The 17374-nt window shown below is 50.8% G+C and overlaps 1 protein-coding gene and 1 long non-coding RNA gene across 5 annotated transcripts in view; one reads left to right on the top strand and one right to left on the bottom strand.

Moving 5' to 3' along the window:
- The window catches only part of Prdm11 (PR/SET domain 11), an 80725-nt gene that overhangs the window by 9558 nt on the left and 53793 nt on the right, over positions 1-17374 (top strand). The gene's annotated exons all lie outside the window — the stretch shown is intronic.
- On the bottom strand, positions 2277-7777 carry LOC121140439. Of its 2 annotated transcripts, none has more exons than XR_005877276.1 (3): positions 6012-7777; positions 5226-5818; positions 2277-4720 (listed from the first exon to the last, which is right to left on the bottom strand). It is a non-coding gene; the product is annotated as an uncharacterized LOC121140439 (long non-coding RNA). The 2 variants fall into 2 exon arrangements; XR_005877277.1 differs by having other exon boundaries at positions 2277-3361.

The following is a 17374-nucleotide window of genomic DNA, read 5'->3' as shown; positions in this document are numbered from 1 at the left end:
CCATCTCTGTGGGGCCCTGTTAAGGGTGCCCCTGGCTCACTCTCTCTCTCAGACTTTCAGACCAGCTGAGTCCTGCAGCAACCGCAGGCTGGGAAGCTGCTGTTCAGAGTCTCTGTACTCCTGCAGAACGGGGTGGGACAGGGCAGGCCTTCCTCACTGACCCAACTTGAGCTTCAGGCCAATGAGTCTGGAGTCACTGAGGTACCTTGGTTTTGACAGTGGCCCTGGCCACACTGGGCGAGTGGCAGCCTGGGTGGGGACTCTGTGGGGTAGGCAGGTTCTAGGTCACTGGCCCTGGCCCCGCTCTCCCCGAAGCTGGCAGTGTCCCTGGTGAATGTCATGCAGGGCTGCCTTGCTTCTCCATGCCCCTGTTTCTCAAAGTCCACCCTCCCCTGTGGCAGGGTTCCCCAGTGTAATCCTCTAAGGATGCACCCAGGAGTTGGGGTACAGTCAGGTTCTTGTCTCAGGCAGATCAGCTAGTGCCTCCCAGTAACAGCCCCTCTTACTCCTCCGCCTGCTGTGGTTGTTGTTTTGAGACAGAGTCTCACTATGTTGTAGCCCTGGCTGGCCTGGAACTCTGTGTAGATCAGGCTGGCCTCAGAGTCACATGGGTCTGCCTTCCTCTGTCTCCCAAGAGCTGGAATTAAAGGCATTTGCGACCATTCCCAGTAAGCCTGGCTGTCTTGGAGCCCAGGCATTGCCCATTTATTTTCTCGGCATCGTGGGTCCCCCTGGAGTGTGGCTGTGACCCCTTGTGTTAATGGAGCCACTGTTTTTCACAAAAAGGTGGGCTGACATGAGCTCATCTTACTCAGAGCCAGTTTGGGAGATGCTCATCATTGGCCCAACTGGCAGATGGACTAACTGAGTCTCCCAAGAGTTCAGAGAGGTTGGTGGTTTTGTGTGGGTATTGAGGGCGGAGCTGAGACTGGGTCTATTCTCTCCACACTGCAGCATTGGATTGTTGCCTGGTCCTGACTTGGGGTTTATCTGGAGCTGGGAAGTTCAGCCTGTTTGGGGTTAGGGTTCACTGGGCAGTCAGGACTCTTGTCTGGGTGCGGTGTCACAGTTGGGTACTTGGCCCCATGAGCCAGGCTGTTCACTTCTGCCTAAGCCACCAGGGGACCCCATTGCCCAGCCTCCCCCTTCCCAGGGTCTAATATAGACAGTACTTCTTTATAATGACTCCATGTGTGGGTGGACACCCCTGGTCTTGGCTTCAGCTTCCCTAACCAGGCTCAGAAGAGATGTCTCCATGGGGTATTAGAATTTTCTCTGATGCCCCCAACCCTATTGTGGGTGATTGTATCACTCAGGGGCACTGGTGACTGTTAGCCAAGGCAGATTTTTATGTCTTTTAAATTTTGTTGTAGTGAGCTTTAGTCCTGCAGAGAACATATAAGTATATTTACAGTAAAAGTGGAATGTTTACAAAGTTTTTCCTTAGCAGCTTCTACTTTCCAGACTCCTCCACCAGACTAGCTAGTGGTTGCTGCATCCCTACAGCACACAGACTCATAGCAGACAGCACACAGACAGCGGCAGTACTGTAGTACTGAGTACTGGCTATATTCATTCTCACTTAACATTCTACCTAGAAAAACTGGGTTTTGTGTTGTGTGTGTGTGTGTGTGTGTGTATGTGTATGTGTGTGTGGGTGTGTGTCCTTGTGTATGTGTCCCTGTGTGTGTGTGTATGTATGTGTGCTTGTACATGTAGAGACCAAAGGTCAGTGTCAGATGTCTTCTTCAGTCGCTCTCCACCTTGTGACGGCTATCTCACCGAATCTGGAACTCACTGATTTGGCTAGACTACCTGGTCAGCAAGCCCATATCTGTTTTTCCAGGTTGATGCTTGCCTGGCGTTTTTACATATGGGGAGGGGTTTGAACTTAGGCCGTCATGTTTACATAGCAAAGACTCTCCTGATTGGGCTTTCTTTCTGTCCTCCCCCACAGCCCCTCTGCTCTGTAGCTCAGTTTGGCTTCTAACTTGGTGATCCTCCTGCCTCAGTGTTCTGGGTACTAAGATTATGGGTCTGAGCCATCAGAGAGTTTGGTTATGTCTTCACAAGGAAAACTACCATCATTTTTTTTCTGGTTTTTCAAGACAGGATTTCTCTATGTAGCTTTGGCTGTCCTGGAACTTGCTCTGTAGACCAGGCTGGCCTCAAACTCAAAGAGATCTTCCTGCCTTTGCCTGCCAAATGCTGGCTTTAAAAGTGTGTGCCACCACCACACGGCCGAACTATGATCATCTAAAAAACACCAGTAAACAGTATTTGAAAGTCACTTTATTTAGTTATTCCCCTACCGCTGGACATTTAAGTTAGCTACCATTTTATTGCAGAGTTTCCTTGGGCCTCTCTAGATTTGCTGTTGCTGAATTATGGGGACCTGCTGTAATTTAAAAATGCATTATCTGATATTTAAGAGTTTCCCATTGAGAGTTTGTGAAGAACCAAACACCTTGCATGGATGCCAGCTCTTCCTTGCTGTCTTCTTGTCATCCGGATAGGAAAGTCTGCTTCCCTGGCTTCTTCCCTGCGTCTCCTCTGCTTCACAGCCCCCTTTGCCACCCTTGTTCCAGTGGCACAGTTCTGATGAGCTGGGGGCGGAGCAGGGTGGTCGTAGTTCAAAAGGTCAGTGACCTCTGGAATCAGATTGCCTTCGTTGGGATCCTGACCTGGCTGTCCCAGAGCCACCATTTCTAGAGCGGTGGTACCCTCTCTGTGGCTTAATCTTATCCACTATGAACCAGAAATAACAGCACTCATGTCACCAAGCAGCCTTAAGGGTTAAGGGCTGGCCAGGCACAGGGTAGGTGACTGTCAGTGTCCCTGTCATGGAGTCCTGCATCTGCCTTAGCTCATCATTACCTCACTGGGTGCTGAGCCTGTGTCTCTGGTGGGTGGCCTGAGTTGGCTCTCAGTCATTGTGACACCTCCATTCCCCGGGCAACGGGTGTCCCGGAGGACACTGCTGCCTGGGAATGCACTGGGTGATCAGATTTCTACCCTGCTTGACCCTAAAGGTTCTGGGCGGGGGCCTGCAGAGAGGGAAAGAGGCTGTCCTGGTCATTTTCTCTGAGGAGATGGCCAGAAGCATAGTACCTAATGTAACCCCACACCTTGGACACATTTAGGGATTTTCAATGCGTCTGTTGTGGATGTGGATTTGATCTCTGCTGGCCTGCAGGGTGGGCAGGAGAAGAAAGCAGCTTGGGGCCAGACTGTCCCCTGGGAACTGGGTGTCTTGGAACCATGCTGGCCCAGGCAAGGGTTTGCCTCAGTCTCTGCGGCACATTGTTCTTCTGGTCATGTTGGCGCTGGAAGAATGGTTTCTGTCTTTTCCACACAGCCCCTGCAAACAGCAGAGCACTTGCAAGCCCCACCTGACCAGCTTGCCTTGCAAAACAGACACCCTGGTTGTTGCCATTGCCCAGGTGGAGAAACCAAGGTTATAGATTCCTAAATGACATTCTCAAGGCCACCCACATGGTTGGCCACTGGCAGAGCTGGGAGTGGTACTCATGCCATCTGGCTGTCCATCCATTTCTTTCTCACAAGGCCACCCAATGTGATCATTTTGGCAGAGGTTGCCCAGGCGGGCAGCCCGCTCGGCCTTGGCTCTGTGGGCAGTGGCGTGTGGTCAGAGTGTGCAGACAGCTGGGATTGCGTTCTAAAAGCAGAGGAGTGTGTGGCTGGCCCTGGACCAGTCCTCCCCAGCACCAAGTCACACTCCCTCCCTCCCCGTAGTTGAAGTGGCCAGCTAAAGAGTCATTACTCCAAGGTCCCTCTGCCCTCTTGCAGAGAGGACTCTGGGAACTGTCTTATGAGAAGGGAGCTGTGGCAATACTGGGGACTCCCAGGGAAGCAGAGAACAGCCACCGTGGATCCAATTTTCACATGGGGAAAGCATGTCTCTGAAATACCAAGGGTCTTGTGGGTGCAGGTGGGTGGCAGGGCACCTGTCAGCCCCTCTGTTCTAGCTGACAGCTCCTGCTGTTCTGCTGTTGCCTCATTCTGAAGGTGCCAGCCTGGCCCCGAGGGGGTGAGGGGTGTGAGTACAGTGTCAGAGGGATTCGCACAGGGTCAGGTCTCATATCTGTAGTGTGCCTGAGCTCTGTGCTGTTCAGGGCCTCATGGTGAGCCTTAACACTCCATCCTCAGAATAACCTGACGTGGCTGCCATTGTTAGTCCCTGTGTACAGCTGGAGAAGCTGGGGCATGGGGAGACAGCCTCACCATGTAGCCTGGATTGGCCTCAAACTCATAGGGATCCTCCTGCCTCAGCCTCCCAAGTGCTAGGGCTACAGGTGTACCTGTCTAGCCCCATAACTGTCTTACTTCTAGAACAGGCTACCTGAGCAGGGGATCCATCAGACTGTGGAATAGGGGTTTTTCTGGGAGGCAGTGATGACTGGGAAACTTTGAGTGTACCTCTGGGTCTCTTGGCACACCAGTTTTGATGGGAAGAGGCCCACGCAGTGCAGTTGAGAAGTTCTGTACCCAGGCCCTGGCCGTGGCAGCTCTCTCAACTCCGGGAGAACTGCAGCCGAGCTGATGTGAACTACATCCTAGGAAGTAGGCGGTGCTCCTCCCTGCTGGCCACAGAGCAGCTCAGCTGCCAGCCCCCAGAGGATGGAAGTATATTCTCTCTGCATGGGTACCTGTGGGATATTACTGGTGCTGGCTTTGGTTTCCTCTGGAGCCAGAGGGCCTGAGGGAAGACAGTGTGCCCACCTTTATGCAGAACACTCTAGTTACCATTGAACTCTACAGCCTCTGCTACCCAGCCTACAATGCTCATGCTGCCCATGAGCCCATCTTTTTTTTTTTAATTTTAATTTTAAATAGCTTGTTTTACATGTCAATCCCAGTTCCCTCTCCCCTCCCCTCCTCCTGCACCCCCCACCATCCCCCCATCCTCCCACCCTATTGCCAATTCCTTCCGCATAGGGGATATCTAGAGCTGTCATTTCACTCAGGGTAGGGTCCAGGCACTTCCCTAAGAGTCCAGGCAGAGAGAGCAACCCTCTTTGTGTTATGGACACATGATGTCTGTTTGTATTCCAGGGATAAACACTGATCCACTGCTCAGGACCCCATAGGTAGCCCAGGCCATCTCATTGACTCTCACATTCAGGGGGTCTGGATTGGTCCCATGCTGGCCTCCCATGCTGGCCTCCTGGTCTTTAATGAGGCAGGAAGGGGCGGTAGCTTACCTGCTTCACCTGCCTTTCTGATGAACCTCCCTCCAGTAGCCTGTGTTCCCCATGGGTCCCACAAATAGGAACAGTTACCTAGATGAGAACTAGAGTCAGGGTCTCTGTTGGGCTTACAAGTGACCCTGCTACATAGGCCCTACACACAGGGAGCCCGACTCACACCCAGGTTTACTTGCTGCACAAAGCCTAACAGTAGGATCTCTGCAATGGCATTCACACTTGCTGTGTGTCTCCCAACAAGCCCCTCCTCCTGGGTTAGTAAGGAGCCTCCACCTTACCAGTGGTTAGAACAGGACTTGGAGTCCAGAGCCTAAGACCGGAAAACACATAGTAGGTATGGGGGAGGGGCTGCTGGTGTCCCCTTGTCACACTCACCTGAGGGTTGGAGATCAGAAGTGCCAAGCATGGGAAAGCATACAACCTTATGGAAAGCAGGGATCTGGGTTCAGATCCAGTTTTGTTACTTCTCTGCAGTTGCCCAAGCAACATCTCTGAGCCTTATCTTTCTCACCCATGAAATGGGGGCAGCAAGGCGAAAGGATGGGCCCCTAACAGGAGCCCAGGCATGGGTCCTGTTTGCTGTAGGTCTGCTGCCAGGGAGAGAACAAGGAGGGACTTAAGAAAGCTCTAGAGTCTGTGCCAGCAGCTCAGGAAGCTGAGGCCAGAAATAGACAAGTCCGGAGACAGGGGCTCCAGATGGCCAGGCCGCCCTCTGCCAACCTCAAGCCTTCATACAGTTCTCCCTGCATAAATTACCCCCTCGGCAGGGCAGACTAATTTTACCTTCTGGGTTTTCGTGATTCATTTCTCATCTGGGAACCTGGGAGAGAACTGGAACGAGCTCTGCTGGTTGGATGCTAGGTGCCAGCCGCCGTGGAATGCCGTGTCCTCTCGGGATGCCATTGGTTTGGTGTAAATGAGTGGCAGTGGATCCCAGGGCTGGAATCCAGCGATTTTACCAGTCTGTTTTGGCTTCTGTGGTGGAGAAGGTTGGCAGGAAGATGCTTGTCACCTGCTGGTCTAGTGCTGGCAGTTTGCACAAAGCTGATTCCCCCATCCCACCCCACCCCGCCCCACTGTGGTCACAAAATGCCAGAGCAAATGGGTACTAAAGCAAATCAAGCCCAGTTGCCTCATAAACTGAGTCTCGGTGCCTAAGTGGAAGAGGTGGGGCCCGTAGGCCCACAGCAGCCCAGCTTGACTTGTGTCTTCATTTCCTAAGGGGACAGTGGGAGGCTTCCCTAACTGCGATCACACCAGGCTCCTGCCCTCCCAACTTCTACCCGAGCCCCTTCTTGCAGGGATCTGACTGCCTGTGTTCTGCTCCCCTGCTGCTCCTGCATGATGGGAGCACATGATTGCATCCGCTTCCCCTCTGCAGGGTTGGGGGGGGCAGTCCAAAGCAAGACCAGCAGGCAGGCTGGACCGTTCCCGAGTCATCATCTGGGGCTAGTCCTCAGTCTTCCATACAGGTCCTCAGCTCAGATGCCCCACACGGGGGACACAGAAGGTTGACTTCCGAGCTGGGGAGCCATGCTGGCCCATCTGAGCAGGGTTCCCTCCAACACACTGCCACCACGTGGAGCCACCTGCACAGTGTGACCAGCCCTTGTGACTGTAGGGGAGACACTGTCCATGCTTTCCTATGGAATCTTCTGGAAGAAACTGAAGTCGAGAAAGCAGCAGCAGCTGCCAGTTTGCCACCCACACTTCCTTCCTCCTGGTCGCCTCAGCGTGGAGCAGGTTCCATGGTAATTATCTTGTGGGATCCTCTCAGGAACCCCTGTCTTCCCTGTGCAGGATCCCTTCTTCTCCTGGCTGAAGTTTGTCACCTGTCTTACAACCTTGTCTTTGGTCTGGTTACACTCCACACAGCAACTGTACCGCTTTGCTCAAGACGTTTAACCTCTCTGAACTTCCTCCATCTGAAAAGCAAAAAACAAACAAGCAAAACTGCTTTCAAGGTTGTGGACTTTGTGAAATACAACCTGCCGGAAACTCAGCTGTCATGCAGAAACGGAATGCATATGGCTCAGCTCAAGGTCCAAGAGGATCCTGAGAGCTTCGGGCACCGTTGGATCCAGGGACTCACACAATGTCTTCAGGACTCCTCCCAATACTGGCTCCATTCACAGGCAGCTGCTGGGGTGGGGGCTGGGCACAAGCCTGGCAGCAGGCACCTCTGTTCTGCATCCATTTCCCACTGGATTCCTGTGAAGCTCCATCGCTTCATTCATAGGCTGGGTCTCCCTTGCACCAGCCTTTGGGTATTGCTGATCCAGTATGCTGATCCAGCTGGATCCAGGCTCCGATTGGCTGGTCTTCACAATCACACACCCAGCTGGAAAAGGGGCAGGGCAAGGCATGCCCACAGGCGTGACTGCTGACCCACGAGGGGTGGAACCTTGTTCTCAGGATTCCCAGCACTTAGTACAGTACTGGGAACTTCAGAATCAGTACTGCAGGAACACAGGTCAAGAGGGAATGAATGGGCGACCTACACTGAGTTTGGAAGACTCCTGGCCAGGGCACTGGCATGGTGTAGCTTCCCCCTCCGGCCTCCTTCCTGGAGGCCTGTGAGGAAGGTCACCTTCCTGGCAGTGTTACAACTCTCCAGAGCCTCTTCTGTCTAAGCTTGTCAGCTCACTAGAGCAGACCAACAACCGCATTTTGTTCCACAGGTGTGACAGTCATCACAAGTGTTGGTGACCCCGTCCTGCAGACTCACGAATCTTACCCGGCATTCCTCTGTGAACTTCAGTAGCTCACACTGCTTCCCTCCTTTCCAAGCAGAGCTCCTGTCCTGTCACCCATAGGAAGAGCACAGTGAGGAGTGAGATCATGCATCCAGCAGGTGCTTGTGAAAGGCAGAGCCTCCCTGCCTCCCTCCAAGCCACGATCTCTGCCAGTACACGGTCTGTGCGTGAGTCCTTCCACCTACATGAAAAACTGCGTCCTCACTTCTTCATTCATGGCTGCCACAGGCACACGTGCGTGCGCGCGCACACACACACACACACACACACACACAGAGAGTCATGGAAGTAAGCCCTGGCCCATAGTGTCAGTACTAAAGTACAAAGGATCAGAACAGCTTTTCACCAGCAGCTCAGCGCACAGTAGGATCATCGCATGGTAGACTAGTCACCCTGCCCTCAAATCACATGGGAAGATGGGATGAGGCAGCAACTCTGTATACAGTGGGTTGTGTACAGCTGTGTATGGGAAGGACCTAGGGCTGAGGGCTCAGCACCATTCATAGCAAACAGAGAAGCCTGTCTTCAGGAAGCCAGCAGGTGCATGCACACAGTCCCCTTGACCCCACTTACTGCTGTGTGACCAGTGGCAGAAACGGTTTTGGGACCAGAGGACAGAAAGTCCTTATAGTCAGGGATGCTCAATGGAGATGTTACAAGGATGTCTTGAACTCAGGCAGGTGGTCCTCCCCCATCTTGAGCATGCACTTATGCAGTCCCCTAAACAAGTCATGTTAGGCAAACTTTGGCTCAGGAAGTCACGAGTGGAGCCCAGGGTTCTGTTTTACCAACAAGCTCCATGTGATGCCAACACTTGAGGGCTGCGGGTTCATCCTTTGGAAAAGAGGATGGAGACAAACCGGAGGTGTTTTTAATTGTCGGATTCCAGGTCAGGGCAATACATACAAAGGCAATGAGAATGGCGAGGGTGGGAGGGGTGGACAGAGAGGAGGAGACTGGAGAAGGGCAGGCAAGGCTAGGCCTCCGGTGGTCTGTATGTACCTGCACCTTTCTTTTCCCACTGTGTGCAGGAGGCAGGGGCGTGTTTGAGAGCTCACTCTTAGCCAGGGTTCCAGTTTCCAAACTGCCTGGTGAAGGCCCTATACATGACCTAGGAGGGACTCTTCATTAGCAGCGTGAGGGGAAGAGTTGGTGAGACTAGAGTCCATGGTGTGGCCCTAGCACTTGCCCAGGATAGGTAAGTTAGTGGTCCATGTAGGAAGCCCCTGCTTATCCTCCAGAGAGCCCCATGTCCAGGCCTGGGCCCATCCTGGCCTGCTTTGCCATCAGTGACTGTGGCTTTCCTGGGCCCTAGACAGCCTGGCCCAGATACTTCTCACTGCTCACATCCTGCCCCTGGCTCCTCAGCCTTTACTGCACTCTGGATAGCCCATATTTGGGATTCTGGAGCTGTGGTTTGGGGGGATGTATTTGGACCTCAGGGCTCTCCTCTACAGAGTGGCTGGGGGGAGTTCCCACTACCTCCTCTCCCCATGTGTTGCTAGCATTCTGGGATAGCCATAGGGGAGAAGAAGCCTGGGATTTATTTTTAAAGCTCTTTTTTTAGAATTTACTTTTATTTCGTGTGCAGTGGTGTTTTTTTGCCTGCGTGTATGTTTGTGTGAGGGTGTTGGATCCTCTGGAACTGGAGTCACAGACTGTTGTGAGCTGCCATGTGGGTGCTAGGAATTGAACCCCGGGTGCTTTGAAAGAGCAGCCAGTGCTCCTAACAATGTTGAGCCATCTCTCCAGCACCCCCTCATTTAAAACCCTTAGTATCAACAAATATTTTATTGCCTTTCTAAGAATGAATAAGAATTTCTGTGTACTTGTCACCCAACCTTATTTAATAATTCCTGTGCATTGCTGGTCTGTTTTAAATTAAGAATGTATCCTGCTGGTCTCAAATACAGTGAGAAGTACCTCCTCCCTGGCTGTTAATTTACCACTGGCAACTATCACTGCCCAGAGCGACCGGTACATAAGAATACATCTAAGTTCCAGAGACATTCTGTGTATACTACCAATGTTATCATGTATTTGGAAGTATATTTTCTCGTGTGTGCATATGTGTGTGGAAGCACATGTGCCATGGTGCATGTGTGCATATGTGTGTGGGTGCACATGTGCCATGGTACATTCGTGGAGGTGAGAAGATAGCTTTAAGAAGTCAGACCATTCCTTCCACTGTGTGGGCCCAGGGATTGAACTCACCAGGTTTGGCAACAAGGTCTTTTACTCCCTGAGCTCCACATGTATTTGCATAACAACCTTAACAAGAAGAGGCTGCTTGTATCCACAGGCCCAGGGAGGTTCAGGCACTCCCCCGTCACACAGCAATAACTGGAAGCATAATGGCAAGCACCTCTCACCAGCCATTCTGTCACCATGGAGGAGGTTATGCATCTGAGAGTCTCTTGTGTGTCTAATTTGCACCAGGCCCCGTTCTGGCTGCAGAGGACACAGCAAGGAACAGGAGAGATAAGCATCTTCACTTCCTGGAGTCTGCATTCTAGCTAGAGAGACCGGAGCCAATCTTATAAATAAATACTAGGCAAGTTGGACAATGATGTGGTCTACAGAAAATACGACAGGAAGGAGAGAAGGAGTAAGAGCTGCTGCTATTTCATATAGGATGCCCAGAGATTTGACATCAGTCAGAGCCTGGAGGGCGGGGCAAGATCTGCTGGAAAGAGCACTCCTTGCAGAGAGAACAGCCAGTGCAAAGGCTCATGCGGACACTGGGGTAGTGGGAGAAACATGACAGACAGGCCTCAGGACATGGGGACAGTGCATTTATTTGCTCTGCACGAGATGGGCACCCTGCAGGGTTTGAAGCAATGGGCCCTGGTGACAGGTTCTCCTAGACCACGGGGTGGGGAATGGATGGTAGGGAGCCACTCAGGAGAGGGAGTCTGGTGGCTGAGGTCAGGAAGAATAACGGGAGGAGCGGCTTCCTTCTTTAGGACAGCTGCCTGATGGTAGATATGTTAACGGAGTTCACAAACCCTAGATAGACTCAGAAAAGAAGAGAAGCGGTGGGATTGAAGGTTAAATGAAACTTTAAAGCTTTCATTTTGTGACATCAGATCTCTAGGAAGTTGTCGCTGAATTCAAGATCTGGATTACAGGGGTGAGGCAGCATAGCCGGCTTCTGTGTATCTTGTAAAGACCCCAGGACCAGGTCCCTCCCCACAGAGGGCTCGGTGATAACTCCCAGGAGAGAGGATGGATGCATCAGAGCAGGTGGAGTGCTGGAGCTATCAGGAGCAAGCCTATCCAGAGGGGGTCCATACCTGCAGTGGGGCGGGGCGAGGCCAGGACCGGCGACAGCTGCTCAGCACAGAAACCTTGTCTGGACAGGCTTCAGAGAGTAAAGCAGGGTTCCAGGAAATGAAGCTTCCCAACCTGCTGACAGGCGCTCTGGGCTTGCCCACTGAACTCCCCCCTCGAATGTGCCCAGCACCCACCAGTTCTCCGATCCTTGAGCCCCAGTCGTGTCCACCAGCCCACCCACCTCTGACACTGGCTTCTCAGACTCGGCACAGACCTCAGAAGACTTGGACTCAGTCCCACAGGACAGCCGCCTCAGACCCCTCTTTCAGAGGCTGCAAGACCCTTCCTCAGTTTCCATCACCCACCGGGTCAACTCACAGAACCCAGAAAATGGTGTTTCCCACAGTTCCTGGCTTATAGAAAGGGTCCAACCCAGACACTGTCAGGAGGAAGGGCTGCCTAGGGGATGCTGTGCGGGAGGCCAAGGAGCTACTGAGCCCTCTCTGGGCACATCGCCCCAACTCGTGAAGCTCAGTGTGTTCACTCCTGACACGTCTCTGAATCTTAGGCTCTCTCTCTCTCTCTCTCTCTCTCTCTCTCTCTCTCTCTCTCTCTGTCTGTCTGTCTGTCTGTCTGTCTGTCTCTGTGTGTGTGTGTGTGTGTGTGTGTGTGTTGCACGCCACACACTGGAAAGCTCATGTGAGGGCTGGAGGTTGACTTCTGGTGTCTTCCCCTATTTCTCCCCCTTCTTTTTTGAGCAGGGTCTCTTACTAAACCTGAAGTTCGGTGTTTCAGCTAGTCTGGGTAGCCAGCAAGTCCCCCAGGATCCATGTGTCCCCTCCCTGTCTGTAACACTGGCATTATAGGCACATGATCCCACGGCCAGAGTTTATGTGGGTGCTGGGAAGTGAACTCAGTTCCTCATGCTTGCACAGCAAACACTTTACTCACTGAACATTTCCGCAGTCCCTCATTTTAACTTTTGTTTAAATTTTCTGGTTCTGGTCATGGACTCCAGTGCCCTGCACTGCTAGCATGCTAAGCAAGGATTCTGCCCTGGAAGCACAACCCAGCCCTGCTGAGGTCTTACAGGGCTTAATCTCCAGCCCCTTCCTCTCTTCCAGAGGTCAGTGGGTGAGGCTGAAAGTTCTTGTCTTCTAAAGACTTGAGCTTTTTGGGGCCCAGCCCCACCCTGAAGCTCTCCGGAGTCCCCACAAGTGGCCTCATTAACATAAACTCAGGTGCAGGCCAAAGGGCTTCTCATGAATAACAAAACATTCCAGTTAGAGAGTGTACCAGAAACCAAGGACAAGGCCAAATGTGTTTCTTATTGTACCCCGTGTCCTTCTGCTCTGACAGCTGGCTTCACGGTAAGAATGTACCCTGCAAAGTCCTCTTCAGGGCTTGGCTGCCTTAGCAACGGTGGCTGTGGGCTTTCTCACCAAAGCCACAAAATAAACACCTTTCATTCCCTTTGACTGCCCCAGTGTGGGTCAGGTGTCTCCTCCAGAGGGGAATGTCGTGGTGGTGTTCCTTAAAGGCCGGGCTCTGTCTGGGAGTGATGGCAGACACCTTCAATCCCAGCACTCTGAAAGCAGAGGCCAGCCTGATATACACAGCAAATTCTAGGACAGCCAAGACTACACAGAGAAACTTGTCTTGAAAGACAAACGAAACTGGAGGACTGGCTGGAGAGATGACTCGGCAGTTAAGAGCAATGAGTGCTCTTCCAAAGGACGTGGGTTCAATTCCCAGTAACCACCTGTCAGCTCACAACTGTCTTTTAACTCTAGCTCCAGGGGATTCAACACTCTCACACAGATATGCATGCAGGCAAAACACCAAATGCACATAAAATAAAAATAAGTAAATCATTAAAAGGGAATGAAGGAAGAAAGAAGGAAGGCAGGTCAGACTCCATGTCCAGTCACAGTCCCTGGGGGTGCACCATTGGTTGACATGGGCAGCCCCTGCTCCTGGGACTGAGATGCTCCTGAAGGGATGCGTGGCAGCTGGACATGTCAAGCACAGTGGGAAGGGGCCGACAAAGCACCTGCCTCTCTGAACCCCCTGCTTCAGGCTTGCTCCAGCCTCTGCCTCCCCAAGTCCTACCAACCAAGGAGTACACATAGTACGTTTTAGAAGTCCTGCAGGAGGGACCACCCTGGAAGGACCACAGTGTTCTACCAGACCCACCCAGCTGTGTTCCCTGATGCTACTTGGAGGAAGCCCTGATCTGGCCAGAGCTCAGTTCCACAGCTGTCTATGGGGTTTCTTGCCTTGAGGCCCCTGCAGATGTTTTCCCTTTGTTCTTATTAGCATACTACTTCATACAAAAAAATACACACCGTACAAAAGCATGGTCCTAGACATTTCCACAAACATACCCACAGAACCAGCACCCAAGCCAAGAAATCAAGCCTGATTTTAGCACCCTAGGATGCTGTTTTCTACCTATTCCAGTTGGTTCCAAGAGCAGCTCTGACAAGACCTTTGTGTCGTTTACTCCTGGTGTAGATACGACTACATACCTGACAGAAACAATCCGAGGGAGGGATGGAGGGAGGCTTTATTTTGACTCAGGTTCAGGGGACACAGGCCATCGTGGTGCGGAAGGTATGGTGGCTGGTGCGCCATCTGTGGCAGCTGGAGTGAGGCCGGCTCACGTCTCAGTGACAGACCGTGTTGCAGAGAGACCTCAGTGAGAACTGATATGCCCCTGGCTTTAGGATCTCCCCTACCTGCTGGAGCCCACTGCAAAAGGGTCCACACTTTCTCCCAGCAGTCCATGCAACAGTCCAAACCTGTGAGCCTGCGAGGGGGCGGGGCTCAGGGGCGTGGCAACCGTAACTGCTTCACACCACAGCTGGACCTGGTGTTTCAGTGTCTTAGCTTTATTTAAATCAGAAAATCAGACCCTGCAGTAAATTCTCTCTGGTGTCTAGTTGCTCTTCTCAGTGTTGTGAGTCAGCTGTAGTGTGCACGTGGCCATGGTCAGATTACTCTCCTTTCTGTGTGGTATTCTGTTCGCTAATCAGTTTTATTTAGTACTAGTACACTGGCACGAGCTTGGCACCTCGACTTTCAGGAGGCCGAGGCAGGAGGACCAAGGATTCAGGGCAGACCCTGTCTCTAAAACAAAAAGCAAGCAAGCTCAGTGAGCAGCACGCATTCCAGGAGGAAGCAGGGCGGAGCGGGTGTGCACGGTCCTTTAAAGCCTTTGCTTAGGATGCTGTCAGCCAGCCCACCTGTTGATCTGACAGGAACTCGGCAACGTGACGGGAGGGGATGGCTGCAATTAGAAGGCAAGTCTTTGGAAGTAGGATCATGAAGAAAATAAAGCCAGGAGTGCTTCATGATGGAAATACCAGCATGCATTGCTTCACTGGTGGGTCCCTCATCCATCAAGCATTGCTGAACACCACTTTTGTGTTCAGTTTCTAATCCGGATCTCTTCTTTGGCCAGCCCGGGGTTGAATCTAAGAATCCATTAATAAATGGTAAGAATTCCTTTAAAGCAGTGGTTCTCAACCTATGGGTCTTGACCCCTTTGAGGGTCACATAGCAGATATCCTGTGTGTCAGATATTTACAGTTCATTACAGTAGCAAGAATACAGCTATGAAGTCGCAACAAAATAACTTTATGGTTGGGGATCAGCACAACATGTGTACTGTATTAGAGGGTCGAGGCATTAGGAAGGTCAAGAACCACTGCTTTAGAGGCTTCATTCTCCTGGCCCTTCCTTCTTTCCCTTCTCCTTACCCCTCTTCCTCTTCTTTTCTCCCTCCCCTCCCGTCTCCTTTTCTTTCTCCTCCTCTCACTCTTCTTCATGCTGTCCTTATCCAGATCTTCAAATGGAATTGCTTAATATGTATCTTTTCATATCGCTCCTGGGCTCATTCCCCACTCCACAGCAGTTTAGACTCACCCCAAAACTAAGTGCAAAGTACAGAGTTCCCACATGTCCCTGCTCCTTACCCACCACAAGGGCATGCACATTTGTTTCACTCCGTGACCTCACGGTGACGTCACTGTCAAAGTGCACAGCTGGCACGAGAGTTCCTTCTTGGTGTTGGTGTCCTATGGTTCTGAACATGTGTCTGCTGTTAGAGTCAGTTCTTGACCAGTCTGGTGTGCTGCTACTTTGTCCCTTCCTGTCTCCACAGATTTCTTTTCTCACATGGTGTCAATCGTAAAATGTGTAGCTTTTCCTCAGTGACCTTTTCCACTTAATAATAACTTCCATTTTCCTTTCATATGTAGAACACGAGCTTCCTGCCAGTAATCACCCAGCAGCATTGTAAATTGCCACCCAAAGTCCCATGCCTTGCTGCGTGTCAGCTTCTCCCTGGCTTTGGGGGTTTAAATCACTTCCGTGCTTTGCTGTCATGGATCACAGCATGGAGGACAGCTCTGCAGACCCTTGCTTGCTGGAGGCTTGACTGTATCCTTGCAATGGAATCCTAGGTGGGGGCATTTCTCATGCAGAGAGCTGGCCTTTGGAACACTGCCCCACATCATATCCCAGCCCATGATGTTAGAGTAACTGTTCACTCCTCATTCTTGGCAGTCCTCAGTATCACTAAGATTTAAGCTTTTGTCAGTTTATTAATGGAGACATGATGCTGGAAGGGGCTGCCTGGCACCGAGAAAGACACTAATCAGAGGCCAAAGTTCAGGCCCAGAAGGGAAGAGAACCCTGATCAATGAGTGATATTTGCCTTGGGTACCACATCAGAGAGTGTGGGAGACACATGCTTGTCTTCTCTGACACCCAAAGCCTGTGTGTTAATAGCGTTTATACTTTTCCATTGAGCATTTTACTTTTACAAATTGTTCCTGATTTTTCTGTTGAGCCAAGTATCATTATATACTGATGAGAAGTGTTTTTCTACTGGGTGTCGTAACTACTATGAAGGCCTCCCCCAAGTGCTAAAGACACAGTTCAGGCTTCACACGCGACTGGCAAATGTTCTCCCTCTGACGTGTAGCCCCAACTCAACCCCGCTTTCTTTAACTTTGGAAGCTAATATAAAGATACTTTTAGCTTTTTATTGATTTTTTTGTGAATTTCACATCATGTACCCCAATCCCACTCATCTCCTTGTCCCCCATATCTGCCCTCCCCATCAAAAGAAAACAAAAAATTGAAAAAAATAGAAATAAAAAAAATTCTTCCATGATCACTGGTGAGTCACACAGTATACCCTTTTGCCCAAACAGCTTTACTTCAAATGTTCATTGCAATGAGTCATTGGTCTGGTTCAAGGTCTCTGGCTTCTGCTACACCATCAATACAGGATCCTCGCTGGTACTCCTCATGGATATCCTGTTATTGTCCTGTGTCATGGAGATCCTACAGCTTTGGTTCTGCAGGACAGGCTGCTTCACGGCTCCAACAGGTCATATAGATGTGTAGATGTTGGGGTGGGACAACTCAAAGCCCTGGATCTGGGCCTGGGTGATAGCTGAGTTGGTCAGCCCAGTTTTAAATGTTAGAAAACTTTTCACCAACTTCTCTTTATTATCGTATCTCTCTCTGTGTATGTATGAATGTATGTATGTATATATGTATGCATGCATATATGTATGAATGTATGTATGTATGTACGTATGTATGCATATACAGAGAGAGACATGATCTAATTACATTTCCTTGAACTCATGATTCACCTATCAACCTCCCAAATAGCTGGGTTAACTCAGTTTATTATACTTTTAAATGATACTAACATTTAAATAATAACAACTAATGTTAATAAAGTTATTATTTTGGGCTAAACATTTGTGTGTAAACATGACCTGTGAAGCAGAAATGTGTGGATAATCAGTCATTTGTTAGTTACACAGCCTAGGTGTGGCCATGCTGGTATCAAGTGACAGGATGTAAACTAGTGTAAGACTTCCATGAATTTAGCCAGGTGCAGTGAGTTGTACACACCTTTAATACCAGCACTTGGGAGGAAGAGGCACGTGGGTCTCTGTGAGTTTGAGGCCAGCCTGATTGTCACAGTAAATTTCAGGACAGCCAGGACTATGTAGAGAGACCTTGTCTTAAAAAAAGTCTTCCATGAATTCAGTTACATCTTTTAGTAAATTTATCTCATAGTGT

The sequence above is a fragment of the Mesocricetus auratus genome, unplaced genomic scaffold (genome assembly GCF_017639785.1).
Source record: "Mesocricetus auratus isolate SY011 unplaced genomic scaffold, BCM_Maur_2.0 Super-Scaffold_100004, whole genome shotgun sequence".
Taxonomy (NCBI): domain Eukaryota; kingdom Metazoa; phylum Chordata; class Mammalia; order Rodentia; family Cricetidae; genus Mesocricetus; species Mesocricetus auratus.
The sequence above is the reverse complement of the archived record's forward strand: the minus strand, read 5'-3'. Positions and strand labels throughout refer to the sequence as shown.